The following is a 15,706-nucleotide window of genomic DNA, read 5'->3' as shown; positions in this document are numbered from 1 at the left end:
ACTTAATACATACATACGCATAGCAAACATTCGTGTGGGCGTACATATTTATATACATACATATACATAAGTATGCTAAACGATTAATTGTTATGCAGATAAATACATAAATATTACATAACAGAAAGGTTAATTTATATATGGAGCCTACCATCCCAATTCGGACACCATTTGGCTCTTGCTTCTAGGTTTTTTCTATAATTTTTTATCTTATAGTACCCTGTTTTTTTTACTTTTTTATACAGCTGTTTCCGAGATATAGATTTTTGAAAAAAACTTTCTTTTTTTAAATGCCCATTATTTTGTGAAAGTGTGCCTATTCAGACCATTTTTTCTTTAAAATTTTAATTTTCGAAACATTTTTAGAATATAGAATCGAAATAATTGCCAAAAACGTATTTTTATAAATTTTCTAAAGAATTATAAAATTTTTAAAATAAAATTTGATTTGCAAAAAACGCGTTGTGATCGATCAAATTTTGTCCAACTCAACGGCAAGAACTCTGACTGTGTCTAATCAAATGCACGAATCAAAAAGATAAAAAAAAACACTACATTTTAGAGAAAGAAATTCTCTACATAAATGCAGTGGGAACTACTATGCCGGGACTGTTGATAAACCTATTTTCCCCTGGAACCGAGGTGGTGTCGACGATGTTGCCATAGTTGTTTAGGGTCAACTTCTTTCGATTATAAGCGAAATTATGGAGGGCTCTCTAAAGAAAGTAGAGTTCAGTGCCAAAATTGTTTTCTTATTGAGAATACGGAGAAAGCCAAATTTTACTAAACCTACATTTGTAGCTACAGAACTGGACCTCCCTCACAGGGTGAAATATCTTTGAGCTATTCTGGACCCCCCAAGCTTTATCAGAGGTCGAACATTGCAGCCAAAATTGTTCTAGGCAATAGACAGAGATTGAAGCCAAGGATTGTGAACTTGATGTTAAGGGATCCACCCGTACTTCCATATGAAGCGCTGATCTAGCGGCCAGCACTGACTAAGGATAACGTTGTAAAAAAGAAAACTTTTTGACTTCAGAAGTCAGATGATGCTGGTGCAACGGTTGTAGTCGAACTCTACTGCTAGATTTATTACCGATAAAACGTTTCATTGAAAATTCAGCTTCTACCAAACGCAACCATATACTGACTCCAGTATTATACAAGAGCAATGCCTCCCGAATATATCGGCCAAAGACCGCGAACAACTAAAAAAAGGGAGACTCAGAACTTCGGAACTAGAAGGGCATAGTCTTTACGGACGGTCGTAGAATCACACAAGAGTTTTTCTAACGGAAACGCTCATAAAACACCATGCACCCGCCAGAGCGCAGCTCAACATTTTCTCAGATAGCACGGCAATCTTCTCTTCCTTAACTAGTTCGCAAACTATTGGAGGACCATAGGAGAGAGTTGGTCGCAATTTGTGATCAGCTAAAAATTACACAGTCGTATTTTTTTCGTACCAAAATTTCCTACCATAACCAACCAAAACCTACCAAACATTTTTTTGAGCTTTTAATATTTTTTCAATGTCAAATTTACGTTTGTATTTAGGAACAGAGATAACATAACATTTAGTGAAACTAAAACAAAGCTAATACAATAAAAACAAATTAACTGCGTATAACAATTCATTCACATCAGCACTAGATATGTATAAAAATGGGAGCTCAAAAGTTGACAGCGAAAAGGACGCGTTAAAAAAATTTCGGCAAAGAAAGACGCGTTAACCTCTTTGACGGCGAAGAAAGACGCATAAACTTATTTTTGCGGTCAACTATGCTTGCGAGTATAACAGTATACGAATTCCCCAAAGAGTTTTTCCGAATTGATGTTGAATCCATGTTTATGCGCCTTTCTTCGCCGAAATTTTTTCAAGCGTATTTTTTCGTAAAATTTTTCACGCGTCCTGTTTCGCCGTGAAAATATCCGAGCGCCTTCATTCGTGTCTAGTAACGATATTATTATTGTTATTATTAAGTCGGAGATACTCGCGCTGCGACCTAAGAATATATATTGTGCTAAATCCTAACTGTAATCACTCCAACCATAGGCTATTTAAAGAGCTCATCACTTTGGATGATTCCATGTTTCAAATTTTGGATGGAGAAGACAATCGTTCTCCAAGGTATATCAAACTACGATTCATGCTTCGTGGGTAGGCACATAGAATATACTCTGGGGTCCACAAAACCTACAGTCCATCTCTACAGAAAGACCCATTTAATTCAAATGATACGTTGACGTGCAGTGTGCTGTCAGGTAGCCAGTAAGAGTTCCAAGTTCAGAGTGTCCTCCTGGAAGGAGCTATAAATCTCTTTGATTGTCTCATTCCCTTCGACTACCGCAAGCAATCTGAGATTATTCCCAGCTAGATCCTAAGTAGATCTGCAGAGTATCCTTTAGCTGTACCACAGAATAGCTCCGGACTATGCAAGCGCATTTGGTCTCCATGCTTTGCGAGATAGTCAGCCCTTTCGTTGCCTTAAAACACTTCATATCCCGGAACTCACCACAACGTTACGCTATTGTGAGCTATCAGTTGATTCACGAGTTCACAAGCCTTGATGCCGTTTTAAAAGAGTCTCAAGGCTTTTAACGCTGCCTGAATATGCGAAATAATATTTATTATGACCTCATTTGCCTCCTACGAGGAAAATGGATACGAGCCCATTGTCAGACCAAATACGCCATAGATTGAAACAGAGGTGTGGCTATACAAATATCAACAAATTCTGCTGCAGCTGCAAGGAACCGAGCTCAAAGGAGGCAGCTGAGCACTTTCTCTGCGACAGCCCGGTTCTAAGGCTTAAGTTACCCGGCTAACAATTCTTGCAGAATATTTCAGAGTATAGGCCCCCCCCTCTGTATAATACCCTGAGAATAGTATTTAGTAGTACACCATAGAAAGTAATTGTGCGAAAAACTACGGAGTTCAAGCATATAAGTAGAGCAAAGTGGATCTTTCCAGTGGTTTTCCCAGAGTTCTGATTGCGGATAAGCGTAATTTTGAAGTGTTTCACCTCTTTCAAGAGCGTCAAATAAGACCATTCAGCGAAAGACATCGGTACTAGGACAACCAGGTCGGCCAAACCTAAAGGCGACCCTTTAACACTTCCTTGAATATCCATGTTACAATTGCCAGGAGCAAAGAAGACCAAAAACATTTCTAAATCAGCCCGCTGGATTGCTTGGTAATCAGTTTGACTTTCAAGTAATCAGAGCTATAAAGTTAAAGTCAGAAAGCAAGTAGTAACCAATAGATTTTCCAACAGGTTATCTATACCACTTAGTAGTTGGAACGCATGAAACCATTCGAAGCTCATATTTTCGTTAACTGTCAGCTGCCATAGTCTACTAAATAATTATTTGTTCCTTCACTGGCACTTTTGTTGTTGTAAATTATACATTTCTACTTTTGTTTTTGTTGCTCTTGCATAAATTATGCGTATAATTTATGAGCTCTCCGAATTTAGTACAGCATAACTGTAATGCGTAGGTGAATGGTTCATCCTGTTTGCAAGCCTGTGGGTGTTATCCTTCGCGATGCAGATAAAGTAAAGTCATCGGTATGAGCATGCATATTCGCATAAATTTATGTACATATTTATATGAGCGTAGCACAATTCACCTTTAGCGCATACTTACTAACATTTGTATGTGAAGGAGCCTAGCAGCTTAGTTAGAGCTCTATATCCGCGCTTCATAAATATTTCGTTCGAAACTATTTAAGCGTAAATTTCTATTTTAGCGGGTCAGTGTAGCTGGCGCAAATTGTTGCGAATGTTGGCTTTCTGAATTGCTATGGTCGGCATTTTGGGCTCACCTATCCACACAAATCATTGGTGTTCGTTCTAGACAAAAGCAGATGCAATGCGTACAATGGGAATCGGGTATCTTGCATCCGTTGTTGAGTGCTTTTCACATAAGGCTCAACATTTCGACGCTTCCCTATTTGAATTTGCAAAGCAAGCGATACACAAGTGTATTTATACATACAAATACTGATACATACATAGATACATATATGTACATTTAACAGTATTTGGTAGAGAATGTCGACCCATTTTGTTTGTTGTCTCAAAGCAATGCATTGTTGATGTTCATATTCAAATTTGCTTGTCTCTAGATATCATCGGAAGTTGGAAATAGTTTGATTTATGTCTACGAAATGTATATTCCATACATATGAACACATAACTGGTATTACTAAGCTATTAAATACACAAGAGAAGCGAGAGCCTAGATGCACAGTTTGGGTGGATTAGCTTAAATTTACTGAAGAACAAATTCATCCTACACATAGTTCAAGAAAGGTCCGATACTATAGGGAGTCACCAATACAATCTCCTGCTTAAAGTCGGACGGTACCATAGAAAGTGTTCTCTAATTTCTTCTTCAAATTTTTTTTTCAATTGCGGCAATAGTTCGGCACGTCCCCTCTTAGTCTTGTGGCGATTATGCCAATTAGACAGTAGCCCGTAAGAGTTCTTAGAAAAAAGGACATTTACTTTTCGTTTAAGTCAGCTAATCCTCGCGACTTTACTGGATGAAAGTTTATTTAAGCATTCATCAGCTAATTCAGTTGTGTGGTTTCATAGAGCGCTACGGCGTTGAGTAAGGGTTTGCCTAAGGCTTTCAGAACTGCCAGACTTAGAAAACCAATCCCTATTACTAGTTTCCTCGAGACCAGAGCTTCTTATAAAGATTTTGGGCTCACTCTAAGCCTCAACACCCATCGTCGTCGTGCAAATCCTGCATATGGCATCCCAAAACCGCATTGCTCTATGCGGAGCCACGCTATTAAAGCCGCGTAGCTGTTCTCTACCAGAAGCTTTCCAATCGGACACGATCCAAAGACATTCCCCCTCTCGCTTATAGAAAAATTCCTATGATATTACTCGGACTGTTTTCGCATTGCCCGTTCGACCTTCTCTGGCGTTTCAGTTCTGTTTCCATAGTTGTATTCCTTGGTTTCGTAACTTGGTCGCAGTAGCTGTTCGGCTGGCCTTAGCACGTAACGAAGTCTGGCATTGCTGTCCCATTCATGATCACAAATTGAACAGTAGTCAACGAAATTCCTTTTTCTTGTGGTTTTGGGACTACCAGAATTGGCATTAGCCAGTTTCAAATTTGCATCATGTCTTTCAACATCCAGATTAGCTCCAAATTTTTACTTGGCGCGAAGCGTTCTTTTAGGACCCATATCTTTTCTCTGCGTGTATACGGCCGCGAGACCGATCCTTCGTCCATACAGGGCAACAGTTTCATGCACCTTGTCGCAGTACTGTATCCCTCACTACTGTTTCCGGAGGAGTACCTTTGTACACTTTGCAAAGGCCTACAAGCGCGGATCTCCAGTTGTCCGCAGTAAGGTTGCCGTCGGAATGTCCTCTGGCAGGGATCGTTAAGACTAGGTGCTCCTTGCAAACTACGTTAAAGGATCTATGAGCCGTAAAAAAGGTATGTTTTGTGGCTAAGAATAAAGTAAAATTTAAAAGCCTAATAAACTATGGACCTATGTGTGGCCATTTTTTTGAACAAAACGATGTCAGACAGAGCCACAAAGCTCTTAAAAACAGATTCGGGGTGAAGTACCAATGATCTTTCTGGGTACTCTTCTACGGGTTTTTGAAAAACATGAGCACAATATGGCGTTCTTCTTCTCAATGGTGGTTCATCAAACTTTGCCTTCTTCAAAATCGGGATCTGGGCAAACACCCATAGCCTTCCCGCTTCTAATCGAACTGAGAGCCAAGTCCTCTGCACTATCAAAAGGCAGGGATCGAATTCGACGAATGTGACTGAGAGTTCGGATCATATTTTCCCAGTTATTCTTAATAAAGAGAGCTTCAAGCATCCCAGTCTACTTTAGTGTTTGTTCTAGCGAAAAACTAAGCAGTCTTTTATGGCAACAAAATGGATGGACATAATTGAGTGGTCTCCTTTGAAACTTGACAATCAAGTTGATATAAAAGATATTAAGAGAACACGACGAAGAAGCAGGCGGGTGCGGCAAGAAGATATTCACGACGAAGCTCTTCCAGCTCCAGTCAACTGATAAACTTCAAATTCCTCGGTTGTTCACTATATTCACAAACTGAAGCAGGCAAGTCATATTTGACTTACACTCAAGCAGAAAAGAGTGCGGATTTCCTGAGAGTCTCATGTTTGAGCATAAAACTCGTAAGGCGAATAGCAACAAGATACTTACGGCTCTATTCTTTATCACTGACAAATTCTTGTCACAGTTTTATTACGGAAAAATATATGAAAAACTTTAAATTTGTCAGTAAAAAAAGTTTTGTCACCTACACAGAATTGGGCTATAAGCCTAAAGTAGTTCACATAGCTTCTATTTGAAGGCCGGCCAGGATTAGTAAAATAAGGGAGACGGTTTGAGGCCAGTTAAAAAATTTCAATTATGCACCTTAATAGACCTCTGAGACTAGAAGTTAGTTTTTCAATAATAAATAGTTCAGCTTACTAACAGATAACTCGAAAACCTTTCAAATCCATCATAGCATCCAGAGCTCGTTCACTAAATACATTTTATAAAACAAAATAGGGGTATTCTCGAAATACTGCAAAGCTTTTGCACGTAGCACGGATTACATAACTTGCAACACACACAACAACAAAATACAGCGAAAACAACATTTCCTATCGCTGTAAAATATGCCACGTCGAAACCCATGTATATATTTTGCAAACAAACATAGCAAGATAAATGCGACCCTGTGCTAGTTGTTTTGTTGTGGGAATTGCTACATATTTCTCTCATTCCTCTCATTTCGCTCACTTCATTTTTTTTGTTGTGTCTTGTTATTGTTGGTATTTGATACAGAATTTCGCTGCTTGCTACCTATGCATGCTGTTATTTTGCAATGGGGGCTCCCGTTCTCTTGCAAATTTAAAATAGTATTTTTGCATTCCATACAATCCGTGCCACGTGCAATACTTCGAGAATAACCCTAATGAAAAAAAAACTGAGTTACTTATCTCTTTACTGTGTACAATATTTTCTGTGGGAACCAAGGTCGTAGCCAGGTAGGGGCTGATAAAATTGTTGCGCCGCATTCCAACCTGTGAGCATCTCAAGCCATCCACACTCTCTCCGTTGTCGTAGGTGTCTTAAGGAAGACAGAAATGTCCGACTGTTGCACCAAATATGTTTAGCTTTCGTGTGGATTGTGGCAATTCGTTCATTTATAGGGGTGAACCTGGATGCAAGCTGTATAGGTCTCCGGCTAACTACAAATTCCACACCAAATTTGTGCGCCGTCTCTTGGCAGCTGTAATAGATGTAGTACGATGAAAAATTGTTTGCAATCATGCCCCGTCCTGTGGTGATGTCAGCCTGGTATTTCTCTAAGCAAACTGCAGTTGGATAGAGACGCCGTTCCTCTGATGGATCCGGACATTCCAAACATGTCTGTAACACGTAGTCCTTGTTTAATGTGTTGGATCGTCAAAGTTTGGGGGCCATTCAACCGAGACTATTTTGGTGTTTCTGTTCGAGCCTTTGTTTACCTTACGGCACCCAAATCCAGTGAAGAACCCATTACTGGGAGAGATTTTGAGTTTATATAGCGAGCCGCTTGCTCAAAGACAGTTGAATACATGCTGCTGACTTCAGTGAGCCCTTAAACCGAATTCTTCTCTCTTGCTGCCGTGAACCAAAGCTTCACACGAGTTGGTTATCGTATCTCGCACATGGGTAGCTCACAAAATAGTTGGGAATGAGTGTAGTGATGCAAGTGTAACTCCATACCCAGAAGAACGACAATTAGGAGAGAAAAGACTTTCTGGATTAACGAAAACCGCGAGATGATTGAAAAGAAAATAACTGAAGAGTTTGGTTAAAATCCGGGGGGTTTATTACTAACAAAAAAATGACTGTCAAAATTTTTTATTGGTATATTTACCTTTTCCCCCTCACCTTCATTAGATCCCGACTACGCTCTTGGTGGGAACTTTTCTAATTCTCAAGATTCTTAAAAGCCCAAACCTTATATCAGAGATAAAAACTCAACATATTTTGGTGCATTTGACTTTCCTTTCGATAAAGGGAAAAAAAGCAAAAAGAAATACAAAAATTTATACCTTTTACGTTCCACGCACCATTCAAAGTATCAATGTTCCTTACAACAACAACAACAACAACAGCAAAATACATAAAAAAAAAACTACCACTTAATGATAACACAATTTTGAATAGACCTATCGATAACAAGTTTATAGAGCAACATCAACAAAGTGAAAATAATAGTAACCGTATTTACCAACAACCAGCCGAACAGCAAACTTTCTATGCAAAATGAAGTATTTGACATTATAATAAACGGCCTGCACACGCCTCTGCCATCCCACATATCCCACCCCCTTTTCGCTTTATCTCGGTACATATGTAGCGCATCAGAAATGTTCAAGCAGAAAGTATCATCAGCCAATACCAACAAACATTGACAGAGAGTTTTCGTGGGAGTCGATGCCCCTCCCCCTGGGCATCGTAGGAAAACGGTCATACAGCAACAGCTAATGTGTTCGGCTGCTATCGCCATTCGCACCGGAAGTTGCTGGCGGATGGCTTAGCGCGTGTTGCGTAACGAGATGTCGGCGGCGGTGGCGGCAGTGTGAAGCACTTTTACTGGCTGCTTACTTGGGTGGCTGCTGCCGAGATGGTGGTTGACGGTCTGATACTTGCGGCTCGATAAACGCAAAAAATATGTTTCTAAATTATCTGTTTTTTTTTTCTTCCAACGAATCCTTAATTTGCAATGCGCCTAACTGCAACAACACCAGGCGTACTGCGCCATATACATCCACACCTTCCCACCCTCGGTGTAATCATCTATTTAATCAGTACACTTTATATTTTTAATTAACAACGTCGCTGCGGTGGCAGAGCTTTAATGGTTTGTAATCTCAGTTTTATGACACTTAAAAGGCAGTCGTGTGCCAAGCTGCTCGACGAAGTGGGTGGCGGCGTAAACAAATTAAGGCTTTACATTTGATGTGTATCAGATTTATACATATTTATGTAGGTAATAGATACTTTTGGATAATTTTTAACTTCAGTTTCAAACCTTTCAAGTCGCCGGAATCCATTGCAAAGTGCTGTCGGTCCTATTTAAGTTAACTACGTGAGGAGCGAGTACATTCCCTGGTCTTGGAAGGCCGTCAGAGTAGCGTTCATTCTGAAGGCCAGTAAGGCACCCCTAAAGACTTCAGACCTTGCTGGTAAAAACGTTGGAGAGACTGATTGACCTGCACATCAGAAACGGAATTCCTCGGGATGGTCTTTCAAGAGCTCAGCGTGTGGGCTGGGTGATTGCCTATGCAGATCCTGTGACATTATAGTTAGGGGAGGAATTTCAAATACCCTTTTTGATCAGATTCAAGGTTGACTTGAACGTGGCAACTTGGCGAGCGCTAACTTCCGCGAAAGGGAATTGGAGGTATCCACCTGCAGCTTCCCGACAGGGTCAAGTACTTTGGCCTGATTCTGGATAGGAAGCTTTCGTGAGGGCCAAACATTTAATAAAGATCAGGAAAGGCGTCGGATTCCTTATACCACTTCTGGGGAGCTCTTGACTCTATGAAACCATAGTTGAGCCACAATTGCTAAGTAACTAGGGCGCCTATACTGGCGCTTAACGTCATGCTACAAGTTTCGCCGCAACACGAAACGCTGTTAGGTCCAAGTAAACCAGGTGGATAACTGGCGCGAAAACTTAACACTCTGTAGTCCTGGACGGCTTTGATGTCATCCCTGATCAAACAGATTACTGCGTCGCCGAAATGGCTGCCAGTGGCTCATTCTCTACCTACATTCTCTCAAGGGAAGACTGGGTGGGGCGGGGGAACTGGAGGAAGGAAGCAGTGTACTTCTTCACGGACGAATCAAAACTTGGAAGCAGGGTTGTAGGAGATGTCTTTTGCAGGGAGCTCTTCATCAAAACAGTGTTCAGGCTTCCGGACTCTTGCAACGACTTTCAGGTGGAAATAGCTGTCATCAGGTAAGGAAAGGGTTTAAAATGCCTTCCCACCACATAGGAGCCATCACTCCTACGTGTGTGGTGTAGCCACTAAATCAATCCTTCCTCCTACCCTGGATTTTCCCCTACACTGAAACCACTTTCGCATTACTTCGGGATAGGGAATCCAAGGGGGACCCATGTTGGGTCAGATTCAACTCACTCTGCGTTCAGGGCCGCCACATTTGAAGCCAACATCAAGCTATTGGCTCGTTCTCTCTTTTCCTAATTGAGAGTCCCTCTTTTTGCCTTAGCGACCACTACAAATTGTGATCGTTTTGGGCTCCTCTGCTTTCAATCTCCTCATTGTCCAGATCAATTTTCTTGCGCCGCAGTATGATCTCGGTGAAAGTCGCGGCCCGGTTCCATGATTTTTGATCAATCAGCATTTTAGAAACGATATTTTCGGGTGTAACGGGCCGAGCTTTCTCTCCAATCGCCGCTTGTTGGCATCCCAGCGCTAGCAGAAAAAGAATGTATGTTCTGTATCGTCTACATGTAAGCAATAAACGCAGTGTGGGCTCGCCACCTTCCCCATTTTGTGCAGGTACACTCTAAAGTAGCCGTGGCCGGCCAAAAACTGAGTGAGGAAATAACCCACCGCTCCGTGTGAGCGGTATAGCCAGCAGTACAGGTGCGGAATTAATTTCGCTGTCCACCTCCCCGTTTGAGCACTCTGGCATTTTTGTTGCCATCTGCTGAGTAATCTGCTTTTGGCTTCCTTTGCTGCTTGCGTTTTCCCAATCCATTCTTTTGACTGCCATATCTCCTTCCTATCTTTAGCTAAAAGGTCGATCGGCGCTGTTGACGCAAGTACGACTACGGCTGCCTTCGATACGCTGCGATATGGCGTTGACAAGGAAGCGGTAGACTCACTGCTGAAGAGTTTGTACATACTCTGACAGCCTGACCGCTATCAGGGCTCTGAACGCTATGATGGTGCGCTCGTGATTGGTCAGAAAATATCTTATCTCCCTATCAACCGCGTCAGAGTATTTGCTAATCAGGGTCATTTGGGGGCCGCATCACAGTTAATTGCGGGAAAGTGGAAAAGAAGCTTCTAATGCTTGCAAAGCCTCAGCTCTCACTGTTGCTGGGGGTTCTGAAAGGTAATTGTGCGATTGATAATGCACGCGGTGAGACTAGGAATTTCAACGGATGATGAGGAGGAATCATCTCAGCACTCCCTATTAGACTGCAAACATTTTGGCTCGCACTTTTTGGCTACATTATTATTTTTATAATAAGCTTGGGGCATTTCGCCGGCTGAAAAATTACCTCCGTTCAATTTTCTTGCCATCACAGAGAACAATATTTTAATTATGCAAGCTATGGTTCATCTTCTGCACTACTTTTAGGGCCGTTATGATTCAATAGGGTGAAAAAGTGTTCCCTTCATGTTTTAAGTACGTTTTGGATATCGTTCACTAGGTATCCGGGGTTGTTCTAACAGGATTTTGCCCTATTCTTAAAACCTTCTTCCGCAGTCGGCCAGAATTTCAAACTCTTCGCAATCCCTTGTTTCTGTCTATATATTTTTATTATGCAAAATACATCTCGTTTCCCCCTTTTACTTTGACCTTGAGCTTGCGTTCTTGCATTTCTGGACGCAAATTTTTTACGCACAGTGGCGTGACCAACGCACACTACAGACTTTTTAATCGTCCGATAAGTTATTCAGTTTGGGCTGCAAGTACGCGCACGTACATAGTCATCATTCGTTCGCGGACAGAACCTGCAAGCATCGTCCAAAACCAGCGTTTTGCGCAAACTCGAAATACAAGCAAATTTGGGTATTAGTACTGGAGGCGTCATGATATTTTTAACTGCGCATTTGCCCAAAAACTGTTTTCACTTTTGATTCGGGTCCCGTAACTTTAGCTTTATGCTGGACAACATACAAGCATTTGCATGGTTATTTCTGCTAATTTCTTTAGACTTGAGGTAAGTATCGCCTCAGTCTTCTGTTGTTGTAGCACCAGTTCGTAATTTGATGGACAAGTTCAGACATCACTTACTGAGTTATTGCAGCTCTCCTTTATATCACTTATACTCGTATGCTCACTCCCCACTACTATGGCTATGCCATCGGCCATGCCAATTTTTTTGGTTTTACTGGGTAAATTTACTCGGAGTAGTTGAAGAAAGCGCAGTGTGATTCGCTGGAGTATTTTTGCCCCAGAGTCCAGTGAACATGTGGCTTATAGCTTGCAGGATCCTCAGCCGGCTTACCATATTTACTTTGGATGTATCAAAATTTGTTGCTGTTTCCATACTTATGGAAAGTCAGTTCATTGAATGGAGTTGTAAAACCTTGCATCTGGTGTCTTCTTATAGCAACTTTCAGTGCCTTATTCGGTGCTCCGTCGGCCCCGGGAGCTTTGTTATTTCCTATGTAAATTTTTTACTGCTAGCAAGATTTGCTCAGCTTCAACGGGAGCATGGAGCTCTTGCTTCTCTTTATTTATGACTGACTCGAGTGGCCATTTTTCAGAAAACAATAATGGCCACTTAGAAGTGAAATGCTTATTTTTTAGCAATTTCTTTGTATATCTGTATATCTCCCAATACGAACCATATTCATGCCGTATGGAAAGCTTTAATGCAAATTATTAGTCGGCTCAAATAATGGCCTATTAAACCAGCAAAGCAATCGAATTGATATCCCATCCACCATAATGTTTTTTATAAAGTCCTCAATGCCTACTTTTTACCAGATTTTGTAATCAATGATTTCCGTAACCCGAAGATTCAAAGTAGTACCTCATGCGAAGTAGATATGCCAGATCGAAATGTAAAAAATTAATTCTTGAAACGACTCGAATCGGAATTCTTTTAAAAATAATCGATGCAGAAAGAAATCGTCAAAAAATAAATCAATTTTAAAAGATCGTTTCATATATTTCATCAAATAACGTATACTACTTAATTTTTATAACAAAAAAAAGAGAGAGAAGTAGGGCATTGAATTCTTTGGCCTTTGCTCTCTCAAGTAGCAAAGGTGGAAGGTGTCAAGCCCCCTTAATTTCTTTAAAAGTTCATAAATTTTCTGGGGCAAACCGTAGATCAATATGCATCAATTGAGGAAAAATCGAATTATTGATGTTCTCAGATCGATTCACGTATCGAATCGGAACTAAAAAATCGACAAAAAGTCTAATCGATGCTCGATTAATCAATCTTGGATTTATTCGATTTAAAGGCGGCGTCTCTAATGCGAGGTAGAAGAATGCTACGGCAAATGCTTTGAGCGCATATTAAAGTGTTAAAAATAAAAAAAAAATAAAAATAATTAATAATTAATTGTTATTTTATATTTATTCATCGTTATAACAGTAAAATAAATGTTAAAATTTGGCTTTTATTTTTTCGATAAAAAGTAAAACTTAAAATTTAACTTGTTTTTTTTTCATCCAAAATAAAAGTTAAAATTTAATCGTTTAAGTTAAAAACGTTTTATTGCTACGTATAAACAAGATATTAGTCGTTAGTGCAATGATAAGCAAATAACACTGGTCTACAAGGGTTTTGCGAATAAGACGGGACCTGGTGTTTCCGAACGGATTTTTCGTGCTAAACACGAATCTGGGGTCCAAAACTTCCCATCACGTCACGTTTTCGAGAAAAAAGGGGTTGAAACCCCTAAAAACAGCGTTTTTGGCCATTTTTGAAAAATTGTAGAGCTGAACCCTGACGTGCTACAAACTTTGTATATGTCAGAAATTAAAGGCTAAATCGTGCCCTTTCGAATGAGCCCTATGCCGAATTAATCGCATGCACCCTTAGATCAGGGGGTGTATTTGTGTCTAGGAGTCCAATTTTTATATCCACCATATTCGACCCGTCATCTTAAATTTTTAAAATCTAACTGCAGATTCGTAATCAGCGACTTTTAATATAGTTAAAACCTTGGCATTATTAATTTTCTATGATCGTTTAAGATTAAATTCTTTCTGTGATCAATTTTTCCTGCACCCCTAAACACAAATACACCCCCTGCTTTAAGGGTGCACGCGATCAATTCGGCATAGGGCTCATTCGAAAGGGCACGGTTTAGCCTTTAATTTCTGATATATGCAAAATTTGTACCACGTCAGGGTTCAGCTCTATAATTTTTCGAAAATGGCCAAAAAACGCTGTTTTTAGGGGTTTCAACCCCTTTTTTCTCGAAAACGTGACGTGATGGGACATTTTTGACCCCGGATTCGTGTTCAGCACGAAAAATCCGTTCAGAAACACCAGGTCCCGTCTTATTCGCAGAAAAAAAGTTGAAATTTGTAGACCAGTGTAATCAATGCAATAAAGCAATGTGAAGATCGATAGCAATCTATTTTCTTTGACTATCGATAGTGAAATGTCATTTTAACCGGAATTTTTGATTAAAGAAATAAAATCCAACTATTAACAGTTATTGTTTAAGGAAAAAATAAATGTCAAAAGTTAATTTTTATTTTTGATCGAAAAAATTAATATCAAATTTTTATTGTTATTTTACCACGCGACAGTAAATTTTACACGACAAAAAAAAATCAATATACTCGCAAAACAAGGGGTCAAATATAAGAAAACTGCGTTTTTAGTTTTTCTCTAATGATGTCAGGACTTTCAAATCTTAAAGGTATGAGTAGTTCAATAAATTATTTTAAAAAAGTTAGTGAAATATAGAATTGTTATGGGTATCAAATGAACAAGACAATTTTGTAGAATTGAAAAGGATAAATTAATGTGGTGCAGAAGGATGAATACGTATTGAAAATGTCCTTTTAAAATTTTATTCTTATACGTCCGTGAAAATTTGCAATATTTATTTTTGAAACATTTACATGCTGAAGACTAATAAATATATAAACGACTACATCCTCGAATTTTGGCCTTCTTGTTTATTAACTAATAAATATAAGAAATATAAGTAATGAAAGGGCTTTTCCAATTCCTATAAATCCTTGTGACCCAACAAATTTTTAATTCTTTCATTTGGTACGCATATTCCATATATTTTACTTCGAACCGAAGTTTCAGAAAAATATTTTTTTAATTAATCATATTTTTGAAATTTCAAAGTCCTTTAAAAGAAACTCCTGAAGTCAGAGGGCAAAACTAAAAACACAGTTTTACTACATTTGGCCCCTAGTTTCGCGAATATATTAATTTTTTCGAGTGTTTTGATTTTTTTTTGGTTTTTGTCGCACGGTATTTTTACCAAAAAAAGAAGAGACAAATTTTTACTCTTAGTTTTTTAATGGAAAGCATTTCGATGGAAAAATAACGAGTTACAAAAAAATTATAACAGAATTAAAGTTAGAAATAATAATAAGCTAAAGCCGCAAATCAAGAGTCAACACCAATCTCACAGATTTGGCATTGACAATTTTCTTTTCTGGAAATTTACTATATTTGTTGGCGAGTAAAGCGATTGAATTTCATACTCTTTATTGGGCATTGCTACGTTTTTAACAAAACCACTATTTTTTGCTCCTAATCCAAATCAAATACAGTAGCAGAGTGTGAGAAATTTTAAATGTTTTTAAGTTTTTAAGGAGTAATTTTTAAGCAAAAAACACAATTGACTTCAATTCAAATATAAAAATTTAGGAGTACCGTGGGACCACCCGCGCGATACGACCTCTCCGATAGAAAAAGAATTATCGAAATCGGGTGACGTG

General features: G+C 39.3%; 1 protein-coding gene across 1 annotated transcript in view; it reads right to left on the bottom strand.

Annotated features, from left to right (window-relative positions):
• Nucleotides 1–15,706, bottom strand: part of LOC118747532 (DNA-binding protein D-ETS-3-like) — a 32,581-nt gene that overhangs the window by 16,621 nt on the left and 254 nt on the right. The window lies entirely within an intron of this gene.

Source organism: Rhagoletis pomonella, unplaced genomic scaffold (assembly GCF_013731165.1).
Source record: "Rhagoletis pomonella isolate Grant_MI unplaced genomic scaffold, Rhpom_1.0 Rhpom_scaffold_00012, whole genome shotgun sequence".
In the NCBI taxonomy this organism is placed as follows: Eukaryota; Metazoa; Arthropoda; class Insecta; order Diptera; family Tephritidae; genus Rhagoletis; species Rhagoletis pomonella.
The sequence above is the reverse complement of the archived record's forward strand: the minus strand, read 5'-3'. Positions and strand labels throughout refer to the sequence as shown.